Source organism: Trematomus bernacchii, unplaced genomic scaffold (genome assembly GCF_902827165.1).
Source record: "Trematomus bernacchii unplaced genomic scaffold, fTreBer1.1, whole genome shotgun sequence".
Classification (NCBI taxonomy): domain Eukaryota; kingdom Metazoa; phylum Chordata; class Actinopteri; order Perciformes; family Nototheniidae; genus Trematomus; species Trematomus bernacchii.
In genome coordinates, this window is record NW_022987828.1 from 7,442,253 (window position 1) to 7,458,987 (window position 16,735).

The 16,735-nt window shown below is 39.9% G+C and overlaps 1 protein-coding gene across 1 annotated transcript in view; it reads right to left on the bottom strand.

Annotated features, from left to right (window-relative positions):
* Positions 1–16,735, bottom strand: part of hpse2 (heparanase 2) — a 45,215-nt gene that overhangs the window by 25,019 nt on the left and 3,461 nt on the right. The gene's annotated exons all lie outside the window — the stretch shown is intronic.

Below are 16,735 nucleotides of genomic sequence, written 5' to 3' on the forward strand. Positions count from 1 at the left end.
AGAGGGAGAAATGTGGTTCCAATACTTTGTGTCTCTCCGCTGCTCAACCAGCGTGTTGCAAAGCATCCATGTTTACACACACACATCTCCACATGGACTCTTCTTACATACAGTATGGCTACACTCCAGCGCAACCATTCAGGTCAAACCACTTTTTCGTTTTTTGGAAGAATGCAAGATATGTGGCGGGCACCTGCTTTCAATTCTGTTAGTAGAGGGGGACCGATATGTGTGTGTGCGCACATGCGTTTGTGGAAACAAGAGTGTGAGAGAGAGATTATCTCAATCTGTGAATTTGCTGTGACTAGACTTGCGTGTGGCCCTCCTCTGTGCACCAGTGTGAGGAGATGCAGAGCGAGCTGGTGAGTAAGATGAGAGGTATGTTAACATACACTGTTCTCTATGTAAAGTACATCCACTCTCTGCTGCTCTGTGTGTGTGAGATGGAGAGAGAGAGAGGGAGAGAGAGAGAGGGAGAGGGAGAGAGAGAGTGAGAAAGAGAGAGATAGAGAGAGGGAGAGAGAGAGAGGGAGAGAGTGAGAGAGACAGAGAGAGAGAGAGAGGCAGAGGGAGAGAGAGAAAGAGAGAGAGGGAGAGAGAGAGAGGGAGGGAGAGAGAGAGAGAGAGAGCCTTGATAACAGACTGTCGTAGACAACAAATCAAAGACAGTGAAGTGGACAAAATAACATCAACTGCCTTTCATTGGTTTTGGGCCATGTAACTCAAACCACTTGTTAGGGGAACAGGGTGTGAGGGAAATGTGTATGGGGTGTGAGTGTTTTTCACATCTGTTTGGCAATGGATGCTGTCTATCACTCCCTAATGAGAAAAGTACGCTTTTTACATACTAATGATCTCACTGTGTTTGGCTTGTAAAAAAAACAAGGTGTGTGGAAGTATCCCAGGAAGAGAAACATCACCATGTCCCCCGTCTTTGTTTGCATTGTGCAGCCACCTACAAACCACAACCAAACACCTCCAAAGGAGAAGGAAATATAAGGAGCAATGAGTAATGCCTAGCCACCCGCTTGTTTGTCTTGTCGAAAGTTGTTAGCGGCCGCAGCTATTCCAAAATCAGCTAGCCTAACCTCCAGGGAGTCCCCGCATGGTGGTGGAGCGCTGAATAAAACGTGTGAAATTGATAGCAAGAGAAAGTCTGCTGACCAGGTGGGTGTCAGGGCAGTACCCCAGTATAGACCCCCGGTTCTGGGTTTGCACTGGCTCAATTTCAAACTGCTAGCCGATAGTCAGTCTCCTGGAGCTTCTAAACGCTTTCAGTGTGGCAAAGTTATTTTTGTTTGCCAGGGAGTACGAGGCGATGTAGTGAGTTGTTTCAGCCTCTTAGGGTTTACTTCAATACATAACTATCAAATCTCCCTATTGTGACTCACTATCGCCTCAGGAGGAACACGAGGGACTACAAGGCATGACGAGCTGGGGCTAGTCAGTAAGAAGGCATATTTCATTGTGTTGTAGATAGCCATACAAAGTGATATTAAAAGTTGCTGTCATGTCATTTTATTCAAAAAGAAGACGCCCCTTGAGCATTCAAGCCTCTTTGAGGGCAGCACGGTGTGCATGCTTGATTGTCAGCTGTGCGAGCAGCAGTGCAGAGACAGAATTTAATCCAACTTGTGTGACTGTAGCTTGAAAGACAAGTACATACAGTATATTGTTAAAGGTGTTGAAGAATAAGAACTACAACAAACTTATAATCTTAATGCTGCACTAATCACTATTCTATGATTTGGTTCACTCTCACCACTAAACTTTGTTAAGTATATGTGGGCCATAAAAAGATATCTTTAGTAGATCTGTATTTTAACTATACCTTTAGACACATACAATGTGATGAGTGGGACTTTAACATTGCTTTTTAAAGGAGATGTTAAAGATAGGGAACCGAGAGTCACACCTGACAGTTTTACTACCAGAGATTACTAACACGGTCACCTCCAAAGAGGGCGGTTGTAAAGCCTCCACCCCTATCCAGTTAGCCATCTCTTCACACACCTCTGCTGATGCTGTAATTGAGCTCTTATTGCTCTGTAATTGAAGAGAAACAAGACTCCTGTGGGCAGACCGAGTGAAACAACAGGGAGAGTAGCCCAGGGCTTCACTGCCCCTGAACCATCAAAGAGTTTGGATTTAAAACAATGTCTGCGGCCCTTCCCACGAAACACCTGCTTAGGCTGCAAACACAGCGCAGATCAGTCATTATTCACCCACGGGAAGAATGTTCAGTTCTCAAAGCTGAGGTATGTAACATTGGAGAAGCCAACAAGAGTAAGTTAGATATTTTTAATTATCCACAAAAAAAACAGCCCAATAACAATTTTTTTTTTTACCATAACTCACTAAATCCAGTGAAATCATTTGAAGGTGGTAACACTGACCACCCGTCTGTTTAAGGCATTCCTATAAGACCGCCCCCCCCCAAATGATCACGATGATGTGAACAAGGAACATGGCTGTTGTTGGGAGAGTCCTGCGACAACCACAGGTTCCAAATGATTTTGCATTTCATTCCTTGATTGCGATCGAGATGTTACAAATATTTCAACAAACAAATAATCCAAAATACTCTGCCCACTCAAACCATAACTGATGGCTTTTTTAACACCATGAAATTCATCATGTTAAAAAAATCGTAAGACTGGCAAACCAAGGTCAAAGAAAACATTTGTTTATGGGGTATTGAGGACATCTGCTACATTCCCAGCTCATAAGTGTATCTTTGATCCCAGGCCGTGTGATGGATGAGGGTTATGAAGACCAGATCCCAAGCAGGGCAGCAAAGCAAACACACGGTACCCCAGACTCCCTTTCACTGCAGGAATAATCACCATAATCACAGCAATCATCTTCCACTCTCAAACTATATCCACACACATTACTTATGCTTCATTTAAACTGCAGGTTCTGTCCTCAGCTAAAAGAGGAGCAGAGCCAGATTAAACAGTTACAGAATGATCAAAGGTCATTATACATTTATAATATCAGATGCTGGGAAAAATAAAATGATGTTAAAAGAATACTACTATCTAGTGTATTGACCACATCGATTACACAAGGTATCGGTTATTTTGTAGTTTAAATATAATACAATTGAATGCATTATAAAGTGACATTATATACATTTATGTTATCATTTCATATTTAATCTATAATAAGACATGTACAAATGTTAACACACATTTGCCAATCATTTAAGCAAAGGACTTTATGTCAAAAAGCCTGACTTTCATATTTAGCTTTCTAAATGTATAAGTCATGTTTGACTTAAAAAGGTGCATGTAATACATTTGTGTAAAAGCTTAAATTAACAAAGCAAAGCCACTAATTAAGCAACGTTTTAGGATGATCAAAAAACATTCTGAAGGCCTTAATAAAGTGAACCTTTATTTGAAGTGATGCTAATACTTTATGACTGTGGAAGATAATGATTTGGTGCTACAGAAATGCAGATAACGTAAAACATCGGATCAACCCTCTCCAGAGCGAACTACAGGGGGCACCTCTCTCAGTTAGCCTCTTCCCATAACTCATGCCTTTTTAAAATCCCATTTCAGTTTCAGCAGCAGGTCGTTATGACATTACTGGAGTTCATCCAGCGCTGTGAAGGATATCCCTGCCAGATGTTTGTGGAGAATGAAAATGGGACTATTTTCAATCATTCACATTAACGAATATCTCCCAAAGTCTCAAAGCTGTCTCCTGATCAGTCTGCAGAGTTTCCCTGAGGCGCTCCGTTGAGCCCTTAGAGCTTGAATATAAGAAGCTGAGCTTATTTCCACATTTAAAAAACATTTTTTCTCACCATTTGTGATTTCCATTACACTAAGACACTTTAGCAGACATTTGCACGCAGTTAAGATCTTGATTTGTCACATATTCTGTTTTATTCAATTAATCTGTTAGGGATGTTTGCAAAATGACATTCTGCTTTAACATCTGTGGTGGTTTTTTCAATAAGTGCAAGAAACAAGTATATGCTTCTAGCTAGGGCTGTGCAATTAATCGTATTTTAATCTCGATTACGATTTTGGCTTGCAAAGATTACGAAAACAACGTAATCGAAATAAAACGATTATTATTTTTATAAAAAAAATAAAAAAATGTAATTATTCTTTTTTTTAATAATTCTTTTAATTGGTTTTTCAGTTGAATTATACTTAAAGTTCAGGGTAATCAACTGTTAAAAACATACTGTTCACATTTTTCTTTTTCAATAAATGGATGTTTTCAAAGTAAATGGATAATCGTTTTTAATAATCGTGATATCAATTATTGACCAAAATAATCGTGATTATGATTTTTTGCCATAATCGCACAGCCAACTTCTAGCTTTGAAAGCAATCCCAAAAAGTATTTTCTAGAGTTTTACAAATAAATTCCAATTAATTTACACCCTCTGTAGGGAACGTGAAAAAAAATTCACTGATCTGTCAAATTGTTTCGTCAAGATCAAACATTTAAATAAACACTTTAGGCTGTTTTTGTTTCATTAATTTGATTTTCACAATTTAGATAATTTTGTATCTTGTATTATAAAAAACATTTAGAAGTAAAGAACACTGTAGTTATTGAAATGTCTTACCAATAACACGTACGCTTTTATGTGAGACTACACCTATTTGATCAATCGGTCTCTGCCATAGATTAGTTTAAGAAATAGTTCATGACACAAGAAAGTCCATGATTAATGTTATGATTATGGTCAATCTGCACCAAGGGAGGTAAGATACTGTACATTTACATATTTCAAACATGTCATGAGGGTGATACGATACAACATATCACTTAAATATGCTGAAAATGGAGCACAGAAATAAGCTATCTGAACCAAAGTCCTCACACTAGAAGCAACATTCAACAAGTTTATAAAAGGAGAACACGTATGAAAATGTATGAAGTAGCCAGTTTAAATAATAAGATACCGTTTAAAGGGTTCTAAATCAGTACAGAGAAACTGGTTCACATCTGGTAAGAGTAAGATGTTATGTTACATCTGGAGGATAAGAACCTTAGCTGAGGTTTTCGAAGATGAAAAGGCAGAGTGTCCTGTAATATCTTGTCTACTGTTGAACGCTGTTAAACACAGGAGACAGCTGTATTCTATTTGTGCACAACAAATAAACAAAAAATATGAATCAACTGAATCCATGGATTATTCAACATTTGTCTATCAATGACGCTTTCTGTGAGGTTATATATTTGTTTGAATAAATGTGTGGGGAGAAGGCTACTTATCTCACTCTTGACAAACGTACAGTAAGTCTAAAAACGTATGGCATAACAAAATAGTATTCATTTCATTCTTAATTCACTCTTACTTTCCAAATTATAACTTAAATGCAATACAAAATAATATATGTATGTAAGGGCGATGAATGGCAATAAAAAAAAAATGCCAGCGTGTGATTATTTGCCTGCTGCAAAACATCTCTTTTTTAAACCCCAGTACACAATGGTAGCTCACAATAGGGTTAGGAAAAAGGGAAGACAATTGTGATGACTCTATTATATGTCCAACATTACAAATGAATCACCTGCAGCATCCCTTCAGTGTTGAGAGGGTTATGTTGGTGTGAATCTGCAGAGTTCTGCTCGGCTTGGCTCTGCCCCCGTGTCTGTTCTGGACCAACAGTGAAGGATTTAGAGGCAGTGGAGTTCACCAAGGAGAGAACAAGTGATGTAGAGCCAGGCTATTAGCGTAGCGAGTAGGGCATGCTGGCTGCACCCACCACAGGGTTTCCTACTCTGCCAGGGAAAAGGACCAGGCCAAACATCTGCTCCTGCTTAGAGGTGTCGGCTGCTGCCATTCAAAGCAATGGTTCAAAACCTCAGGGAAAGGTTTCACTTGGCCTCCTCTTGCCTGGGGCATTGAGAGCAGTCCTGTACGCTCCCTAAGGGAATGCAGGTCTAGGGAAAATACCACCGAAAATTCAATTCCACTTTTCCTTTCCGTGCTTCACTCTTCTGACCGAGGCAAATTTCATTACACACTTATGGACTCATAAAATACCTTCAATAACATGCCGCTGAGTCCCGCACATCAGAGCTTCAGAGTAAAGGGGCTTGGAGGGCAACCAGCTATAATGGGTAAAGTGCCTCAGTGCATGAGACCCAGCCCTGAGTCTAGTCCAGTTATTTATATATTTCTTCCATTCCTTTTCTCCCTTTATGGACATGTAAACAGCTACCATCAAGAGTTAAATAAATATGTGGTATCAGGGTTGCACTGCCTGAGTGATGAAAGTCCATAAAATAGTTTACATATTTTCCCTGTCATCTTGCAACCATACATCAACCGACATCTAATAAAACCTCCAATAAAAACCCAAGGCACCAATTACTGGATAGTTAAGCCAATTAACAAAACTCAAACAAAGAGAAACTTTGGCAAATGAGAACGAAAACAATTTGGTCACACATCTAACATTAGGCTTCCATTACCCCTCTAATGAGCCAATCAACTTTTCAGAGGTGGCTGATCTTCAGATGTAGCCAAACCGCTATCTGTTGTTGGTCTCAGTAAAAGTAGGTTACTCTCTAACACCAAGCCCAAACTGGCTTCAAGATGTGTCCGGCCAAGTTTCTCGCATACTGTGATGGATTTACAGACAAACAAATACCAAGCCCATCATGCTTCTCTCACTTCAGTTTACAACATGTTTTCATCCGACACAAACAAGTGTAAAATAAAAAAGCCGCACTGTAATCCATTACAAATTAAAGCTGTTCAGTAATCACTATCTTTCATAACAAACAGAAAAGCAAAACATTTCAAGGAGACATTTCTGCCATGAGGTCAGTTGCCCTTTAAAACTTTACATTGCAGCTGTGTCCTGGAACTCTGGATGATGTTGTTTGGATACCAGGGTTGTTTGTTATTTGGCTGTTTGCTTGACAGAGTCTGCACTCAATCATTGTTTTGGAAGGTGGCTGGGCACCTGTAGGTTTGAAGTCTCCAAAAGGAAACAGGACATCAGGATCTGGATTTTTATGCAGATGCTTAAGGGCTTTGATGGTGTGGCAGAGAAAGACAATTAAATAACCAAACACCTTATAATAAACCCCAAAGGTAATAAGAATCCCCTGTTCAATATGTGAGACACATATGCAGCTTCTCTCACCAGTAAGCTATGTGCTGCCTCTGTAGTTGTGCATGATGTTGCATAAGCATGTTGCAAGAAAGGAATCTGAGAAAACAAATGTGACTATGTGTTCAATTTGCAATCCACCAAATGGTAATTTGGCCAGACTGAATAATGCATGTTGATCAGGACCCATTTGAATGAAGCAGCAAATCATTATGAGCAGCAGCATTCAGTTAATACAGAACTTCTGTGCGACCCTGATTCTGGCACACACTTCAAACCTCTGAATTGATTTATTTAAACAGAGTCTCGATCACAGGGTCCAAGACATCTCAACAATGTTATTGTTCTTCTTTTGAGCTTAAATGCAACTTTAGTGAAGAATACACAAGTTACTATGGCACCATTAAGACCGCTTTTGCTCATCAATATTCTTTTTTACTTTCGGTCGTAGCATATGGATGTTTTCCGAGCCCTCCGGACACCACCCACAGAATAATAAGGATGTAGCTTCTTCACAATTCCCTCTGAGGCACATGCATGTTCTCGTTTCATGTGAGGGTCAGAGGTCATTCACAGCCAGGAGCCTTGCCTCTGGAGCAGGTAGAGCTTTAGTCTTTTTCTCGAACCCCTTAACAAGGACGGACATGTTGTCTCAATTATCATGTTTTTTCTTTGTTAAACAAACATAGAGTACAATGTTAAAGTTTTCTAATAAAATCTAATTTAACATTTGATATAAATTCAACGAGAATATGTTCTTTATCTATTCATATAAATACACCAAACACAGTGAAACTCCAGTCTGTCGCGTATAGAAATATGAAATAAATATGAAACATGCACTTTTCTGTTTTCCATCGGTCAGTGTCAGAGGTAACCCGAATTTGATGCACATTTTCAAACGGCTTGTGAAAGGAATTTGGAAACACCCTTTTTATTAAAGATGTTTTCTTAAGCGAGCTCTGAAGATATTATTTGTGCTCCGGGGCTGTTGGGAACGCTAACACAAGTGAAGCTACTGAACCCTGAGCACTAACCGCTCTGCTCAACCTTGAAGGAGTTTTACACCACAGGTGTCGGCTGGGTCCTCGGGTCTGAACTGCCAGAGCCGGCTGGGGGGGGTTAAAAGGTTGGTTCAGGGGAAAAAAATAAAAAATATTTGTTGGCTTCATTTCAGGAAAGAATATGTTACACTTCTTTTATTTAGTTCTTTCTTTGCTCTATTCACGCCCTCATATTTCCCATCTGCCTGTTGCTGTTATTTAATTTCTCACTCCTTCCACCCCCTCCCTCTTTCCTAATCTAACTTTGTTCTCTCTCTCTCTTGTTTTCACATTTTGAGGGCTGCGAGCCGCACTGTGAATCACAAACTCAGCGGGACTCCATGGAGTGATAGATGGCCCCTGACAAGGTCCAACACATCCAACAAGCCATATGCTCCAAGTGAAGAAACAAAAGGAGAGGAATTAAAGAGGATTCACAAGTGGCTGGAAGAGAAACACGCCTAACTCTTATGCAAGCACCATTTGCTGGAGTTTACAGTAATATACGGGGGGCTTTCAGAGTGAGATGAATGACCCGAGTGCTAAAGACTGGCTGGCATTTCCTCAGTTAAGTAGGCAAACTCACAAATTCAGGGAAATGATATAAGAAATTAACAATCTATTTGACAAAAACAGAATTACTCAAACTATGAATGAAAGCTTAACAAAGCTACGATGCTGGACGCAAACTAGGAACATTATGGTGAAGAAAGAGAAAGAATGCAAAGTATACATCTCAAAAATGTGAAGCATGAAAGCTGGTTAAGCTTAGATAGATTTAGCAGATACATGCTTTAAACATGCAGAGAATTCATCTGTTTGCTAGGAAACCGTAGGAGAGAACATATCCCTCAGTGAAAGTGTTTTAAGGCAATATGACAATGTATGCAATATCAGATCATTGTATTATTCTATTCACGCTAAAAGACTAACTGAACTCCTTTGATCCTTGCTGATGATGAGCGATCGGCTCAGGACTTCACTGTATTCTCTCACTTAGGGAAAGGAGACTCTTTCCTTGAAAACACAAACACACACCAGCATGCCGAAATGCTGCAAACATTTGTGTGACGCTAATGAGTGTGTTAAATTCCAGTGTAAGTAGTTGAAAGAAGAAACATTAGCGTAACATTCTTAAACACCAGGTCAAATCACCTCCCTAAACAGTGGTTACAGCTCCTTAGCCCCTTACAAGCCCCTACTTCCAGTACAAACTTTACACACAATGAATACATATGAACAGCCACACACACATATGCACACGCACACAGGCACACACACAAAGGGCGATCTCATAAATAACGGATGACAGCCTGAGAGTCAAATTAAGGAAATAAAATGTGTCTCGCTGGTAATGAAGGAGGCATGTTTCCCCTCAGGATAACAACTTCATCTGGACCCATATAGAGCTCACTCACACACACACTCCGTATGTACCCACAAACATATGCACACATACACACACTAAAGAGGTACCAGCATTCCTGCTACAGGTCCATCCCATTGGTACGAACAGGCTCAGAGCAGGCAAGAACACCGTGCCATGATTTGAAATTTGACACAAAACGTATGTTTTCTAGAGTTCTGAGGGGAAATGTGGAGGTTGGATGTCATGCCAAACAATCATAGGAGAGGAAGGACTGCTTTCAAACATTTCCCATGCATCAGGCTATTAAAATGACATTCGTTTGCAGGTTGCTGGCACTTGTCTTGCGCATATTGCAAACACATGGAATTACATGTTATGTCCATCCATGATTTAAACACTAGGTTTTCCTTTCCATCAAGGAAAAACAGACACTTCTGGATCTGTGCAGGCCAAGTGGAAAGAGTGAAGAAAAGGCAGGCAATATGACCATCAAGAGTTTGTCACGCTGAGGTTACATCACTGCTGACCATTTTAAACTGACAGGTAAGCCCTAAGCCCTAAATAAAAAATGCTATACATTTAACCAAACACACAGGATATACGGTAATGTCATTAATATGTATTCACATTCTGAGAGAGCTCCTATTCTTCTACTACCACTACTCTGCGTACATTGAAAAAGACTTCATGTGTAAGACTGTTTAATGCTGGATCCAAACATTTCCGTTGGTACTTGAACAAAAGTAATTTCATAATACAATTTATTTAAAGAATGATTATTATGAAGATGCATTTTAAAGCTAGCGAATGAGACTTTGTTTAAATATAGCACAATACGACAAATGCAGTAAACTAAATCCATGAAAACCACAAATGTATGACCCTATAAAACTTCACTACCGGAAAGTTCAGTGGAAGAGTTACAATTTTCAGACAATAAATTGATAAAGTGCATTTCTGCTTCTTTCTAAGTGTTTGCTTTGTTCAGTAGGTGCCAGGTTTGGCTCTTACTGCCAGACTGAGGCAGCCATTGTCTTTGCTGTTCCTCCACCACACGCCAAGATCTCAATTTGCTGTGCCTGGTTCATGCCAGCAGGACTTTTGGCTATTTCCACGCTGCTCCTTGGTCTGGTTTTAATACACCATCGTCGGTGTGTTGGCATCATTTAATCTACAGTATGGCTGCACATCATTTGCTATGAAATACTAAAACCATGCTGAGCAGAGTTCAAAGCCAATTTGCAGTGGGAAGCCTAGCTCATTTAAAGGTCATTTAAATGTCAGCATGGTATTTTAATGGGTTCTTTTTGAGCTGTTTGCTTTGCTGCCATGTGTATCAACATCTCTGTTCATGTCCAAAGACCTCATTTAACTCATTAACTGTTATTAAAAATACATTTTCACAAGTAATAATAAGTATGAGTATAAAGATGAAGGTAATAGCGTTGTAAAAATGCAATAAACAAGAATAACCTACATGACTCTTGGATAAAAAGTTTATAAAAGCATTGTCGAAGTCCACGGATAATTGTTCAGATAATACGGTTTCTTATATTTATCGCTATAGTACAAAAGCAAAGATAAAGAAATATAAAACGTCCAAAACCTCTCGCTTAAAAACACAGTAATATAGGCTAAATATCCCTTCTTTAAAGACAAGGATAATGACAGGAACATCTGTGTTGAGTAACTCTATTTTGGAGCACTGTTTGAGATCACTTTATCAGTGTATTTGTATAAAACAAACATTGGTGTACTGCTTGCAGCTCATTGATGCGTTTCGACCCCCCTCGGTTGTTGGAAGCACGAGTTCCCAGGTCCTTTTCATAAAACAATACAGTTAAACAAACAGTGGGGCGATTCTTAATGAGTTAAACATACACACAGCCCCTAATGTTTTTTTAGTTTTACCACATTACTTTCCAAGATCCACCATAACTGCTCATATCCAATAATATCATTATGGATATCAACAAATCAAAGCAGATTATATTCATCATCCCGCCATGAAGGCCTCTGGCTGCACTGCGGTGTTACAGTGTGAAACCTGGCAGGAGAAAGTCTTTCTCTGCATTAAGCAGCGAGATGGAGATGCAACGGGGAATGGAGAAGCTGCAGCCAGGAACTGAATCCATCACAATTCACGCGTTGTGTGTGAATGAGCGTGCATATTTACTGAGGGAATTTCACACACAGGAGATAAGGCGGATGTTTGGGAAATAGTTCTACTTCAACAAATGAAGGAAAGAGTGGATGAAATGCTGGCAGGAGTTGTATGGCAGAACTAATAGGAAGGATTGAGCATGTTTCCCCATTGTTGCAGGAAAATATGTTTTGATTTTTAAATGAGTAAAAACAGAAAGTTATAACTAGAGGCTTTGACTACAGACAGCTGTGCCAGTTTGTTTTGAGGAAAACATGTTCCAGCCGTTCACAGATGTTGAGTAAAATCCCCTTTCTTAGCCTGCTCCTAATGTTTGTCTTGCCAGATTCTTAACCTTCTGCCGTTCTCTATGTGCTGTTTAGTCACTCATAATAGTTTTTGTCAGGGACATGCATTTCCCTTCAGTCCTCTCCATTATTGTATTACAGAAAAGCGTTTTGCTCATTGAAATTCTCATGCGATAACTGAGCCAAAGCAATTTTAAAATATTCAAATTGGTGCTCTTAAGGAACTTCAGTATTACATCACGCAGACATACTGCAGTTTTCATAGCTTCGCATTGATAATCCTGCAAAGCAGCTATCTAGGATTCTCTAAACTACATACAGTATGAATGGAAACCATCACTGCATTCATTTTCAAACTTGGCATCATTAGCCAATTGAGATCATTGAATAGCTGAGATATCCACAAACTCAACTGTGCACAAATTATCCAGGGGTGAGTTTGAATTTAGAAAAGCCTATGTTCAGTTACAATGTCCACTGGAAAGAAACAATTATAATCTTGCTTTCTACTACATGTGTACATAGCAAAGTATGGTTTGATAAGGGAAGGATAGTCTACATGGCAAATAACTCTAAAGATTTGGTTAGGTCAGGAAAACCGAAACAGTAAGTTTGAGGCAAATTGTGTGCAAACTTTAGTCTACTGCATGAAGTTCAATCCACCACTCATTCCGATCTTAGATCCGTCCAACACCTCATGTCAATGCCAGAGCACGCATCCTGGAGGTCAGCACATGGAGTTAAAGTTCACTTTAGATAGAAGTTGGCCACAAAATCCGGTAGAAAATCAGGACAGTGAGAACCATTCTGCTCTCTGGCTTGTGCAGCTGCTCAGGAGCGTGTAGCCACTACCGCAGTTGAATATAATGGCTTTGCTCTGTTGCAGTTGCACGTTTGTTGTGAAAGCAGGGTTATATTAGTATTGCATCACACTTTTCTATTTTGTCATTCTTCCTTTCCATGGAGGCCTGCAGCTCTCAGTGCGAGGCTCCCGGCTGAGACTGCTGCACCTCTGTGTCAGTTCAAAGAGAGCTGGGCTCAGGTATTAGTGTCTCATGGACTCTCAGCAATCTTTACCTAAACCAAACAACTGATTAGAAACTGTAAACATGTGTGCCACTTGACACCACACACGGTGAGATCAGACTAAGGAAGAGAGAAAGGGGCGAGTGATGTCAGGCTGCATGCCATATGCCTGATCATGAAGCCAACGTTGGCCAATCTAACATTGGAATAATGCTCATTAATGTTGATATAATTAAAAGGACGACCTTTTGCATCATGTGGTGTGGTGTCAAACTCCGCCTGCTGCGCCCACTTTGCTAGCTTGTCCCTACGATCTAGGTTATGATATATTATTATGATGTCCTACATAGCATTTACATCCCCTCCAGATGGCCCCTCTTCCCCAATCCCCCGCTGTTCCCTGTTGTCCGGTAGCTACCTGTGTCTAAACTTAAAATAACTGACACAACAGCAATAACTGGTCCAAGATACAACCTCCAATACAAATTTGAGTTTGCATTATTATTATTATTATTATTAAAGAGGCGCCTGTTTGCTGCCTTGGCACTGCTGAGGTGAACCTGAGAAAGGCACCGGACCAAAAGAAATGCTCCAAGGAACCGTACAGTAGCTTCCCACTGATACTAACACTTAATGTGTGCTGTGCAAGTTTCACAATGAAAGCTGATTTAGATTTTTAAGTACATTTTTAATCATTATGTAATGTGTTCTTCTTGATGAGGTTGCTTGTACTGATACAGACTCTAAGTATATAACTTGTTCCTCTTTTTCCTCTCTAAACTGTAAATATGTGAAGTAAATAATAAAAGGCTGTAGGTGATGAATGCATGTAGACTATAACATTGTTTAGTCCCAGTGATGCAGCTTTTTCTGTCTGTGCAACAAATTAGAGCTACATGCATTAACAGAATTAATTGAATATTTTGCCCCAATTGATTAAATACTGTATACTTTTTTTTATTGTGCACATACTGTATTATCATTATTTTTGGAATAAAAAAACATATTTGAAAAGAAATGGTTGATACTAGCAACAGAAGAAGAACATTAACTTTTCCATTCACTGCCTGAGGAGCAGCTGCAGACCTTATAACTAAAAATATCCTCTGTTTGACTCTTGCTTCTCCAGTTTCTCTGTTTTGGGAAGATTTTCTTCTAGTCCATGTTCTCAAATATTGATCGGCCGGCCTTAGACTACAAGAATAACACAGTATAGGAATTCCTAAATTGAGTTGTGTTTATCCTTTGAGCCTTAAACACACGAATGAGGCCTTTGAGGTCACAAGTTGAGCGGAGTGACTGCCTCATTCTCTGAAGTGTCAAATAAACAAAGGACTTTCACACGGAGACACAATATACACAGCTAAACCAACAGTAAACATAAGAGAGAAAATGAGCGAGAGAGGCGTTAAGGTGGGGAGAAGAGCGAAGAGGAGGAAGAGACGAGAAGAAGTGGAGAAGTGACGTCTGATGGAGGGATAAACTCCTGCAGGGAGACATGAGATCACCCTGACCATGAACTTGTCTGAGCTTTGGGAATTTTACTCAACTTGAATCCCAGCTGAATGTGTGTGTGCATGTGTATGTGTGTCAGTGTGTGTTGGCTCGGAGCGGCCCCATTATTGATAGCTCTAACAAGCCTAGGTCAAAGGTCAGACAGTGGTGAGTGGAAAAGGATGGAGCGAGACTATTTTAATGTCCTTTAAACACCTACTACCCTTCTCTCTCTCTCACACACACACTCACACACACACACTGATTGTTACCAGATCATATGTAAACACATCTCTGGTGCCTCTGTACCCCTGTTACCCTCCACCACTGAGATGTGAGCGCACAGTTTTGAGTTTACACAACATGCTTGGAGTTCAAATGAGTGTACTAATGAGACCCGAGCACAAACATGTTCACACTCGTGACTTCTTCTGCATTGCCGGTGCCTTTTCTGGTGAGTAACTTAAACAGTTCATGTATTTTAGATTCCATCCGAGGCCTCTTTTGTACTATAAGAAGAAAACAGCTGCTCCACCTTCACAAACAATCTATCCTTCAGACTAAAACATTTCCCAGGGGAGAAACCTGCAGCTAGTGTCTGTGCTTGAAAGAATATGCGCTTCTGTGGGAAACTACGCAGTAAATCAGCTTTATGTAAATAATGTCCTTCTGCTTGGCTCCCCCCCCCCCTTCCCCTCCCAGCCAACCAGTCTGTAACAACGAGCACCTGCTCAAAAACAGCAAGGCACCGCTCTCTGTCTCTTAATACACTTCTACTCTTAATGGGAACCATCACACCAGTTTCACATTTCAAAAGACCAAATCCTCCATAGGGCCCGAATCAATCAGTGAAATAGTTCAAATAGTGAGTGGGAAGATAACATTCAGTGGTGATTTATTATTGCATCAATATTTTTTCACTTTATTTAATCCTATTTCCACCTGTGAAATAATTTAGCAGTTTCAGTATGCTAGCTTAACCTTCAGTAAATCATTTCCACGTTTGTTCTTAACTGTCCGTACTCACTGAGAAGACTATGTGGGCCTTCACGCTGCAGCAGAGGAAAGTAACCAACGGTAACATCCTTCTTGGGACAGGAAGCAGCAGGGTTTATGGGAAATGTGGTTTTAATTTTTAGAAACATTAGCGCTACACCACATGTAGACAGGGGTTATTTGTCTCGACCATGGTTTTATTAGTTTTAAGTTATTTGACACCAAAATACACCAAATTGTTGTTTCTATGTATTAAAAGCGAAGTGAAAATGTCAGGCCTAAAGAACATCCTTAAGTGTTATATACAAATTATACAATAGGGTGCTATACTACAAGACTCCCGGATATGAACTTGTGAACTCAGCCCTCACATGAGCAGTCTCATATGATAAATGCAACGAGGCCATGTTTTGACTGTTGCACTTGAGAGTATCTGCAAGACGAAGATGATGTACGAAGTCATGTTGTTCCACATCTATCACTAATATTGGAAACTCACAGCGCGGCCACTTCAGGGAAGCGAGACCTTCTGAAAACATGGGGAAGCCACTCATGCGAGACCTCCAGTTCTGTGTGCATTATGACCGAATGAATTAGTGACACGTCCAACTGGGTTCACTTGAGGTAGATTTGGATTCTTTGTATTATGTCATTCATCAATGTCTTTTCAAAACACATGGCCGAGTATTTATCTGGATCTAAAGTGAACATGGGGTTGTGATCATTACCATAACTACATTTATTTTCTTTTTTTGGAACAAAAACCAAGCCCACCCAATACAAAAACAACTTGTGACCCACTATCATTTTAAGATGCCAAAAGAGTTTAAGAGTCAGTGTTTTTGTATGAAGATGCAACAGAGCAGTTAACATTTGGATATGTGGAGAATTTTGTTCTATAATGCTGTTCAGTTTTGTATTATTCAGGGTTAAGCTTTTTTATTTCCTTACATTTTAAGGTCAGTCTTTTATCTTTAAATGATTTGTTCTATATCCTAAATAAGCCAACTAAGTTAATAACTGTGTGTTTCCAGCTCTTTAAAACCACATAAAGTTGACTGATCATTTCTGACACTGACTCCTTTTATGCACGCACTCACTACCATGAATCCAAAAACTGCAGTGATTTTAACAGACAAATCCTTCATTTACTCCCTTCTCCTGCAGTTCCTAATTTCCATCCAAGCCAATCACAGTAACAGATAAGAAATGCAGCCCACCCAAAATGCGGACTCCAGAGTTCTCTCTGC